The 10,800-nt window shown below is 58.2% G+C and overlaps 1 non-coding gene across 1 annotated transcript; it reads right to left on the bottom strand.

Annotated features, from left to right (window-relative positions):
• Nucleotides 1-626: 626 nt before the first annotated feature.
• LOC131868793 (5S ribosomal RNA) lies at nt 627-745 on the bottom strand. Its single transcript, XR_009367225.1, has one exon. It is a non-coding gene; the product is annotated as a 5S ribosomal RNA (ribosomal RNA).
• Nucleotides 746-10,800: the final 10,055 nt, after the last annotated feature.

The following is a 10,800-nucleotide window of genomic DNA, read 5'->3' on the forward strand; positions in this document are numbered from 1 at the left end:
CGGTTTGCCTCGGGTGCGCACCTTGCGTGCACCTTCGCCAGGGTGGGCGCCTTGGTGCGCACACCTTGGCTGGGCTGCGCACACCTTGGCACCCGCGTTTCCTTCATTTTAAATTTTTTTTTTTTACAATCTCTCAAGTGGGAAATTCTATAATCTCAACTTTTTTTGCCTTTTCAGGAAACTTTTGAATGGAGCGCATCATTGGTGCGCTCCGAAGTGTGCTCCAAAGCTCTCTCCAGCTGCGTGCACCTGCCCCGGCCGCGCACCCGGCCCCGCCCAGCTTCGCTCACCTGTCCCGGGCGTCTGGTGCGGAACCTTAGAGTAAGAAACATCACCGTGCACCTTGGCCAACGTGCGCGACTCGACCGAGCGCGCACTGGCCGAGGTGCACACCGATTTCACCTGGGTGCGCGCGCAGCACCTCGGGCGCACCGGGGTGCGCGCACAACGCCCGGGTTGCACCGTGGCCTGTGTGCTCGGGGCGCCTCGGGTGCGCGCTCGGTGTCGCCCCCCGCGCGCGCGGTAGTGCGGGCAGCGCACCCCGGCCCGGCCCGGCCCCGACGAGAACGCAAACGGGCAAAAGGTTTATTCAAATAGCATTGCGACGCCCGGCGAAAAACTAAAAAAGGGTGCAACACCGGGACTTCCCGGGAGGTCACCCATCCCAGTACTACTCCGGCCCAAGCGCGCTTAACTGCGGAGTTCTGATGGGATCCGGTGCACTAACGCTGGTATGATCGCACCCGTTATGAGCTTGTCGCAGTGTGTACTTAGCAAACCGCGACCCACGTGCGAATCCACCCCGGCCACCCACCCCCGTCGAGGTGCACACCCTCCCTCGCGAAGTGCGCCCCGTTCGCCAAGTGTGAGCCCTGCCCGGGTGCGCGCACCTTGCTAGGGCGTCGGGTGTGCACCCGGCCCGGCCTACGTGCGTGCACCTGGAGGGGGCGTCGTGTGCGTGCAGTGTCCCGTCTGCAACGCGGTGCCCACACACCACCTCGGGCGCAACGACCTGCGCTCACATGTGGGCCGAGTGCACCTTGGTGCATGTTCGGGGCGCCTCGGGTGCACGCTCGATCTTGCCCCGGTGCACCAAGGCGCTCGGTTTGCCCCGGGTGCGCACTTGGTGCAAGGTGGGCACCCAAAATAGGGATCAAGCACCAAAACACAAGTTTCGGGATGCAAAATGGGACCCAAGGACCACAAATGCGTTCCAAGACCCATGATGGGTCCACGAGAACAAAAATGTGTTCCGAGACTTAATAAACAAATATTGGGTTTTAGGAGAAGAAACATGCTCTGATGCCCAAAACGAGAATCGACCCCGAAAAGGCCACAGGCCAAAAGTGGGATGCGAGACAAAAAAAAATGGGACCCGAGGACCAAAATTGGGTTCCCAGGTCGAAGACAGGGCAACCGGACAAGAAACGACCTCTAAGGCTCGAAATGAGTCCCGACGACTAAAACTTGACAAGAAGCACCCATCAGGCACCCAACTCGACACCCATGGGATGCCGACCCACCCGGGCTTCCACCTAGCACACCTTGGCACCCACCCACCCTCGCACCCAACCTCGCACCCAACTTAGCACCTTTGAACCCACATTGGCACTCACCCTGACCCTGGCACCTTGGAACCCACATTGGCACTCACCTTGACCCTGGCACCCACCTTTGCACTCACCTTGGGACCCACCCTGGCTCCCACCTCGGCACCCACCCAGACACCCACCTTGGTTCCTTGGCACCCACCTTGGATCCTTGGCACCCACCCCGACACCCACCTTGGCACGCAACTTGGCTACTTGCCACCCACCTTGGCTCCTTGACGCCCACCCCGACAACCACCCCGTGACCTACCCTGGCTAGGGTTGGTGCACACCCACCCTGGTGCCCACCTTGGCACCCACCCTATGACCCACCTTGGCACGCACCTTAGTACCCACCCCGTTACCCACCCTAGGACCCACCCCGTGACCCACCTTGGCCAGGGTGGGTGCACCCACCCTGGTGCCCACCTTGGCACCCACCCATCCTAGCACCCAGCCTGTGACCGGGCTTGGAACCCAACCTTGCACCCGCACCCGTCTTGGCCAGTGTGGGTGCGCACCCATCCTGGCACCCACGTTGTGACACACCCTTTAACCCACGCACCCTAGCACCCACGTTGGCACCCACCTTGGAACCCAACCTAGCAACTTGGCACCCACCCCGTGACCCACCTTGGCATCCACCATAGCAGTCGCCGACTTGGCACCCACCTCGGCACCCACCTTGACACTTGTGGACCCACCTTGCCACTCACCCTAGCATCGACCCATCCTAGCACCCACCCTGGCACCTTTGCACCCTAGCACTCACCCATCCTAGCACCTAACCTGTGACCCACCTTGACACTCACCCTCGCACCCACCTTGGAACCCAACCTAGCACCCACCCACCCTGACACCAACCCTAGCACCTACCCACCCTTGCACCCACCCTGTGACCCATCTTGGCACCCACCCATCCTACCACTCAACCTATCACCCACCTTCTCACCCACCTTGGCATCCACCTTAGCACCCACCCACACTGGCACCTTGGCACCCACCTCGGGCAAGGTGGGTGCACACCCACCCTGGCACCCAATTTAGAACCCACCGAGCATGTTACCCACCTTGGCACCCACATTGCAGCCCACCCTAGTACCCACCCTATGACCCACATTGGCATCCACACCCTAGCACCCAGGCACCTCGACACCCGCCTTGACACCCACCCTAGCACTGAACCTGTGACCCACCTTGGAACTCACCCTAGAACCCACCCACCCTGTGAACCACCTTGGCATCCACCTTAGCACCCACCCACCTTGGCACCCACTCTAGCACTCACCCATCCTAACACCCAACTTGTTACCCACCTTGGCACCCGCCCTCGCGTCCACCTTGAAACCCACCCTAGCACCCACCCACGCAGGAGCCCACCTTGGCACCCAACCTAACACCCACGCATCCTGGCACCCAACTTGTGACCCACCTTGGAACCCACCCTAGTACCCACCTTTGAACCCACTATATCACCAACCCACCTTGGCACCCACCCTATGACCCTCTTTGGAATCCACCCTAGCACGCACCCACCCTGGCACCCACCATGGAGCGCACCCTAGCACCCACCCACCTCGGCACGCACCTCAACACCCACCTTGGTGTGCGCACTGCGCCAACCTCTCAAAGACCCTATGTGGTGCGCTCCAAAGTGTACACCTTTGGTGCGCTCCAAGGTGCGCACCTTTGGTGCACACCGAGGTGCACACCAAAGTGTGCACCGAGGTGAGCACCAAAGTGCACTCCAGGGTGCACACCAAGGCGTGCACCTTTGGTGCGGTCAATGCAAACGAATTCGGAAGTTGGGGTCGATGTCCTAATCGCTGCTGCAGACTACACGTATGAGAATCGGACAAATAGCTTTATATAGGGGAGGTGTTGCGTTTGATGGGTCGACTCCCCTGGTTGTGTGCACTGCACCAACTTCAAAGACCCTGTCTTGTTTAAGAAGTCAAAAGTTGGGGTGGATGTCCTAATCATTGCTGCAGTCTACGCATGTATGAGAATCAGACAAATAGCTTATATAGGGGAGGTGTTGCATTCGGTGGGTTGACTCCCCTGGTTGTGCGCACTGCGCCAACCTCAAAGACCCCGCATAGCAGAAGAAGTCGGAAGTCGGATTTTGGTGAGCACCAAGGCGTGCACCTTTGGTGCGGTCAACGCAGACGAATTCAGAAGTTGGGGTGGATGTCCTAATCGTTGTTGCAGGCTACACATGTATGAGAATCAGACAAATAGCTTATATAGGGGAGGTGTTGGGTTTGATGGGTCAACTCCCTTGGTTGTGCGCATTACGCCAACCTCAAAGACCTTGTTTTCGTTAAGAAGTCAAAAGTTGGGGTCAATGTCCTAATGGCTCCTGCAGGCTACACATGTATGAGAATCGGACAAATAGCTTATATAGGGGAGGTGTTGGGTTTGATGGGTCGACTCCCCTGGTTGTGCGCATTACGTCAACCTCAAAGACCTTGTTTTCGTTAAGAAGTCAAAAGTTGGGGTCGATGTCCTAATTGCTCCTGTAGACTACACATGTATGAGAATCAGACAAATAGCTTATATAGGGGAGGTGTTGGGTTTGATGGGTTGACTCCCCTAGTTGTTCGCATTACACCAACCTCAAAGACCTTGTTTTCGTTTAGAAGCCGAAAGTTGGGGTCGATGTCCTAATTGCTCCTGCAGGCTACGCATGTATGAGAATCAGACAAATAGCTTATATAGGGGAGGTGTTGGGTTTGATGGGTCGACTCCCCTGGTTGTGCGCATTGCGCCAACCTCAAAGACCCTGCATTGCGGATGAAGTCGAAAGTCAGAGTTTGGTGTGCTACAAGGTGTGGTCGAAGGTGCTCACCTAGGTGTGCACCTTTGGAGCACAGGAAAAGTGCCCTCCAAAAGTGCGCACCTTTGGAGTGCACAAAAGTGCCCTCCAAAAGTGCGCACCTTTGGAGCGCAGAAAAGTGCCCTCCAAAAAGTGCCCTCCAAAAGTGCGCACCTTTGGAGCGCAGAAAAGTGCCCTCCAAAAAGTGCCCTCCAAAAGTGCGCACCTTTGGAGCGCAGAAAAGTGCCCTCCAAAAAGTGCCCTCCAAAAGTGCGCACCTTTGGAGCGCAGAAAAGTGCCCTCCAAAAAGTGCCCTCCAAAAGTGCGCACCTTTGGAGCGCAGAAAAGTGCCCTCCAAAAAGTGCCCTCCAAAAGTGCGCACCTTTGGAGCGCAGAAAAGTGCCCTCCAAAAAGTGCCCTCCAAAAGTGCGCACCTTTGGAGCGCAGAAAAGTGCCCTCCAAAAAGTGCCCTCCAAAAGTGCGCACCTTTGGAGCGCAGAAAAGTGCCCTCCAAAAAGTGCCCTCCAAAAGTGCGCACCTTTGGAGCGCAGAAAAGTGCCCTCCAAAAAGTGCCCTCCAAAAGTGCGCACCTTTGGAGCGCAGAAAAGTGCCCTCCAAAAAGTGCCCTCCAAAAGTGCGCACCTTTGGAGCGCAGAAAAGTGCCCTCCAAAAAGTGCCCTCCAAAAGTGCGCACCTTTGGAGCGCAGAAAAGTGCCCTCCAAAAGTGCGCACCTTTGGAGCGCACAAAAGTGCCCTCCAAAAGTGCGCACTTTTGGTGCGCACCAAGGCGCTGGTTCGGTCGTTGCAGGCGAGTTCGGAAGTTGGGGTCGATGTCCTGAGCGGAGGTGCAAACTACACAGGTGTCGGAATCGGACAAATAGCTTATATAGGGGAGGTGTATGCTTCGATGGGTCGACTCCCCAGGTTGAGCGCACCGCGCCAACCTCAAAGACCCTACGGTATGGATGAAGTCGGAAGTTGGGTCCGATGACCGATTCGATTAGTAGGTATGCTCATGAGGTCGGAATTTGGGTCCGATGACCTGCCATGTGCAGGAAGGCGAATGTTGACACTGTGCGTTGCAAGGTGCACACCAAGGCGCTGGTGCGGTCTTTTTAGTCGAGTTCGGAAGTTGGGGTCGATGTCCTGATCGGAGGTGCAAGCTACACAGGTGTGGGAATCGGACAAATAGCTTATATAGGGGAGGTGTATGCTTCGTTGGGTCGACTCCCCGGGTTGAGCGCACCGCGCCAACCTCAAAGACCCTACGGTATGGATGAAGTCGGAAGTTGGGTCCGATGACCGATTCGATATGTAGGCATACTCGCGAGGTCGGAATTTGGGTCCGATGACCTGCCACGTGCAGGAAGGCGAATGTTGGCACTGTGCGTTGCAAGGTGCGCACCAAGGCGCTGGTTCGGTCGTTGGAGGCGAGTTCGGAAGTTGGGGTCGATGTCTTGATCGGAGGTGCAAACTACACAGGTGTGGGAATCGGACAAATAGCTTATATAGGGGAGGTGTATGCTTCGTTGGGTCGACTCCCCGGGTTGAGCGCACCGCGCCAACCTCAAAGACCCTACGGTATGGATGAAGTCGGAAGTTGGGTCCGATGACCGATTCGATATGTAGGCATACTCGCGAGGTCGGAATTTGGGTCCGATGACCTGCCATGTGCAGGAAGGCGAATGTTGGGACTGTGCGTCGCAAGGTGCGCACCAAGGCGCTGGTGCCGTCGTTGCAGTCGAGTTCGGAAGTTGGGGTCGATGTCCTGGTCAGAGGTGCAAACTACACAGGTGTGGGAATCGGACAAATAGCTTATATAGGGGAGGTGTATGCTTCGATGGGTCGACTCCCTGGGTTGAGCGCACCGCGCCAACCTCAAAGACCCTACAGTATGGATGAAGTCGGAAGTTGGGTCCGATGACCGATTCGATACGTAGGCATATTGGCGAGGTCTGAATTTGTGTCCGATGACCTGCCATGCGCAGGAAGGCGGAATTTGGGTCCGATGACCGAGTTGATGGCGTGCCATGCGCAGAAAGGCGGAATTTGGGTCCGATGACCGAGTTGATGTTGATGGCCCGCCATGCACAGGAAGGCGGAATTTGGGTCCGATGACCGATTTGAAGGCGTGCCATACGCAAAAAGGCGGAGTTTGGGTCCGATGACCGAGTTGATATTGATGGCCCGCCATGCGCAGGAAGGCGGAATTTGGGTCCGATGACCTGACATACGCATGGAGTCCGACTCGGGGGCCGATGTTCGATTCGATGACTTGCATTGTGGGTAAAGTCGGAAGTTGTGGTCTTTGACCCGATTCGATGACCAGACTTCGGCTGCTTGAGAACAAATAACTTATATAGGGGAGGTAGTGTTCTCGAGCATCCTCCCCCCGTGCCCGTTTATGTCGATTGATGCTGGTGCTCGACTGGTTGGAGCGCTCGGATGCAAAAATCTTGCACCAGGATTTATCGATTGTGATGGACACGGCAAGTCTCCTGATTGCTATGCAGGAGCTCATCGTGAATCTCTATGCGGCCTTGGTATGGACTCGACCTGCGGAATGGTTCGGCAATGGTAGTCGCTCCAACACGTCCTTGCAATGGCCACAGAGGTGATTCGACTAGAGCTCCAGTCTAGCTTTTGGGTTGCTTGGCGGACTGGTATAGCTCGCGATCGAGTTCCGGCCATGAACGTTTTAGATAGCTCTTGGGCTTTCTGGGACGGAAGTCGGAAGTTTGGGCTGTTGTCCGATTTGATGACCATTCTTCGGATGTGTGAGAATCGGACAAATAACTTATATAGGGGACTGTGTTGTCTCACGCAGCCCCCTCCGTGCCCCTCTATCTCGACCGATGTTGGTGCTTGAAAGGGTTGGGATCGCTCGGATTTATAAACGTGCACCACCATTTGTCGAGTGTGAGGGACGCGGCAGGTCTCCTAAATGCTATGCGGGCGCTCTCTGAGAATCTCTATCCGGCCTCGACACAGACTAGTCTTGCTGAATGGTTTGGCACTGGTAGTCGATCCAACACGTCGTTGTTGTGGCCGCCTAGGCGATTCGATTCGAGCCCCCGTCTAGCTTTTGGGTTGCTTGGCGGATTTTGCCCTATCCGCAAGTGAGCTCGGTCCCTAAACGTTCGAGAAACCCGATTGCTATGCGCCGACTCTCTTTCTTGCGAGCCTCCATCTAGCTTTTGGGTCTCTACGGAACGGAAGTCGGAATCTGGGACCGTTGTTTGATTCGACGAGGCAGACTACGGTTGTGCGAGAATCGGACAAATAACTTATATAGGGGAGGTGTTGACTGGAGCATTCTCCCCCGTGCCCCTCTAACTCGACCAATGCTGGCGCTCGAACGGTGGTAGCGCTCGGATTTTCATTGAGCGCCAGCATTGGTCGATTTAGAGGGGCATGCGAGATTCCCGAATGCTATGCGAGGGCTCTAACGGAAATGTCTATTGGTTTCGGTATGGATGCAATTGCGAGTGGTTCGGCAAAGGTAGTCGTTCCGATGCGTCCATGTCGTGGCCAAATCGATAATTCGATTTGAGCCCTCGTATAGCATTTGGGTCTCTCGATGTGATTCCGCATTCCAGTCCCTTTGGGCACTGCTTGAGCCGCATCCCAGGGGGTTCCCTTCCCAATAATCTGCCTCGCAACCCGATTGCTATGCGGTGAGGCTCCTCGGCCGCCTCGGAACTATCTGTGTATCAGACGCATCGCGGGATAAGGGGTTGGCAACGGTAGTCGCCCCAAGCGCGTCCGATGCTTGGACCATTCCGAGGCGGCCCTGAAGCCTCTTCCGTCTAGCCGTTGGGTCCTTCTCGCCGCATCCCTCGCCTCGCACCCCGATTGCTATGCGGTGAGGCTCCTCGGCCGCCTCGGAACTATCTGTGTATCGGACGCGTCGCGGGATAAGGGGTTGTCACTGGTAGTCGCCCCAAGCGCGTCCGATGCTTGGACCATTCCGAGGCGGCCCTGAAGCCTCTTCCGTCTAGCCGTTGGGTCCTTCTCGCCGCATCCCTCGCCTCGCACCCCGATTGCTATGCGGTGAGGCTCCTCGGCCGCCTCGGAACTATCTGTGTATCGGACGCGTCGCGGGATAAGGGGTTGTCATTGGTAGTCGCCCCAAGCGCGTCCGATGCTTGGACCATTCCGAGGCGGCCCTGAAGCCTCTTCCGTCTAGCCGTTGGGTCCTTCTCGCCGCATCCCTCGCCTCGCACCCCGATTGCTATGCGGTGAGGCTCCTCGGCCGCCTCGGAACTATCTGTGTATCGGACGCGTCGCGGGATAAGGGGTTGTCACTGGTAGTCGCCCCAAGCGCGTCCGATGCTTGGACCATTCCGAGGCGGCCCTGAAGCCTCTTCCGTCTAGCCGTTGGGTCCTTCTCGCCGCATCCCTCGCCTCGCACCCCGATTGCTATGCGGTGAGGCTCCTCGGCCGCCTCGGAACTATCTGTGTATCGGACGCGTCGCGGGATAAGGGGTTGTCACTGGTAGTCGCCCCAAGCGCGTTCGATGCTTGGACCATTCCGAGGCGGCCCTGAAGCCTCTTCCGTCTAGCCGTTGGGTCCTTCTCGCCGCATCCCTCGCCTCGCACCCCGATTGCTATGCGGTGAGGCTCCTCGGCCGCCTTGGAACTATCTGTGTATCGGACGCGTCGCGGGATAAGGGGTTGTCACTGGTAGTCGCCCCAAGCGCGTCCGATGCTTGGACCATTCCGAGGCGGACCCGAAGCCTCTTCCGTCTAGCCGTTGGGTCCTTCTCGCCGCATCCTTCGCCTCGCACCCCGATTGCTATGCGGTGAGGCTCCTCGGCCGCCTCGGAACTATCTGTGTATCGGACGCGTCGCGGGATAAGGGGTTGTCACTGGTAGTCGCCCCAAGCGCGTCCGATGCTTGGACCATTCCGAGGCGGACCCGAAGCCTCTTCCGTCTAGCCGTTGGGTCCTTCTCGCCGCATCCCTCGCCTCGCACCCCGATTGCTATGCGGTGAGGCTCCTCGGCCGCCTTGGAACTATCTGTGTATCGGACGCGTCGCGGGATAAGGGGTTGTCACTGGTAGTCGCCCCAAGCGCGTCCGATGCTTGGACCATTCCGAGGCGGACCCGAAGCCTCTTCCGTCTAGCCGTTGGGTCCTTCTCGCCGCATCCCTCGCCTCGCACCCCGATTGCTATGCGGTGAGGCTCCTCGGCCGCCTTGGAACTATCTGTGTATCGGACGCGTCGCGGGATAAGGGGTTGTCACTGGTAGTCGCCCCAAGCGCGTCCGATGCTTGGACCATTCCGAGGCGGACCCGAAGCCTCTTCCGTCTAGCCGTTGGGTCCTTCTCGCCGCATCCCTCGCCTCGCACCCCGATTGCTATGCGGTGAGGCTCCTCGGCCGCCTTGGAACTATCTGTGTATCGGACGCGTCGCGGGATAAGGGGTTGTCACTGGTAGTCGCCCCAAGCGCGTCCGATGCTTGGACCATTCCGAGGCGGCCCCGAAGCCTCTTCCGTGTAGCCGTTGGGTCGTTCTCCGCCGCATCCCTCGCCTCGCACCCCGATTGCTATGCGGTGAGGCTCCTCGGCCGCCTTGGAACTATCTGTGTATCGGACCGCGTCGTGGGATAAGGGGTTGTCACTGGTAGTCAGCCCCAAGCGCGTCCGATGCTTGAGACCATTCCGAGGCGGCCCCGAAGCCTCTTCCGTGTAGCCGTTGGGTCCTTCTCGCCGCATCCCTCGCCTCGCACCCCGATTGCTATGCGGTGAGGCTCCTCGGCCGCCTTGGAACTATCTGTGTATCGGACGCGTCGCGGGATAAGGGGTTGTCACTGGTAGTCGCCCCAAGCGCGTCCGATGCTTGGACCATTCCGAGGCGGACCTGAAGCCTCTTCCCTCTAGCCGTTGGGGCTTTCTCGCCGCATCCCTCGCCTCGCACCCTGATTGCTATGCTGTGAGGCTCCTCGGCCGCCTTGGAACTATCTGTGTATCGGACGCATCGCGGGATAAGGGGTTGGCAGTGGTAGTCGCCCCAAGCGCATCCGATGCTTGGACCATTCCGAGGCGGCCCTGCAGCCTCTTCCGTCTAGCCGTTGGGGCCATCTCGCCGCATCCCCCACCTCGCACCACGATTGCTATGCGGTGAGGCTCCTTGGCCGCCTCGGAACTATCTGTGTATCGGACGCATCGCGGGATAAGGGGTTGTCACTGGTAGTCGCCCCAAGCGCGTCCGATGCTTGGACTATTCCGAGGCGGCCCTGCAGCCTCTTCCGTCTAGCCGTTGGGGCCATCTCGCTGCATCCCCCACCTCCTCGGCCGCCTCGGAACTATCTGTGTATCGGACGCATCGCGGGATAAGGGGTTGGCAGTGGTAGTCGCCCCAAGCGCGTCCGATGCTTGGACTATTCCG

This window comes from Cryptomeria japonica, unplaced genomic scaffold (assembly GCF_030272615.1).
Source record: "Cryptomeria japonica unplaced genomic scaffold, Sugi_1.0 HiC_scaffold_220, whole genome shotgun sequence".
Lineage (NCBI taxonomy): Eukaryota > Viridiplantae > Streptophyta > Pinopsida > Cupressales > Cupressaceae > Cryptomeria > Cryptomeria japonica.